Below are 734 nucleotides of genomic sequence, written 5' to 3' on the forward strand. Positions count from 1 at the left end.
CGCGTGGAGCAATCACCACCCTGACCTTAGCACGGTTGGCACAGAATCATCCGGAAGGAGAACCTCCAGCTGAGTAGTCCTCCGATGAGGATGAGGAGCCAGACCTGGTGGGGCAGGCCGCAACCAGCGGACATGCGGCCGAGTCGAGTACTAGAGGTCAGGATGCGGGAATAATCAGCTCACTCCGCATGATGGAACAACGAATCACTCTCCAGGAAATTCAGCAGGCTGAGATGATGGAAATGATGCAGCGGATGCATAAGCAGCAGCAGCAATATTGGGCCTACGCCGAGCAACGAGACAACGCCTTGAAGAAATCTCTTCAGAAAAACTTCACCAAGCCGGTGTTCCCATTCCCTGAATTTCCCGAAGAGGTGCTGGAGCCCGTTGTTTCTGAGGACAGTGCCTCGGTCCACCCAGAGGAAGAAGAAGAGGAGTAACAGGGTAGGCGCCCTGCCTACCCTGCCCAGGGAGTATCAATTTTCTGCCCCATTTTTGCTTTGTCTTATTTCAGTTATTTTTAGTATCTGTTTGTTCTTGGTAGTTTGTTAGCTTTTCCCCCAAGCAGTGAGGACACTGTTTCCTTTAAGTTTGGGGGTGGTTGACAGACTTGTGTAGATTTGTGTTTAATGCCCATTGTTTGAGTCTGTTGTTTAGTAGCATATGTTGTTTTCTAAAAAATAAAATAAAAAATGAATAAATGCTTTGGTCTTGCTGCAGTTGTGTTGGTTTAA

Source organism: Morus notabilis, unplaced genomic scaffold (genome assembly GCF_000414095.1).
Source record: "Morus notabilis unplaced genomic scaffold, ASM41409v2 Scaffold890, whole genome shotgun sequence".
NCBI lineage: Eukaryota > Viridiplantae > Streptophyta > Magnoliopsida > Rosales > Moraceae > Morus > Morus notabilis.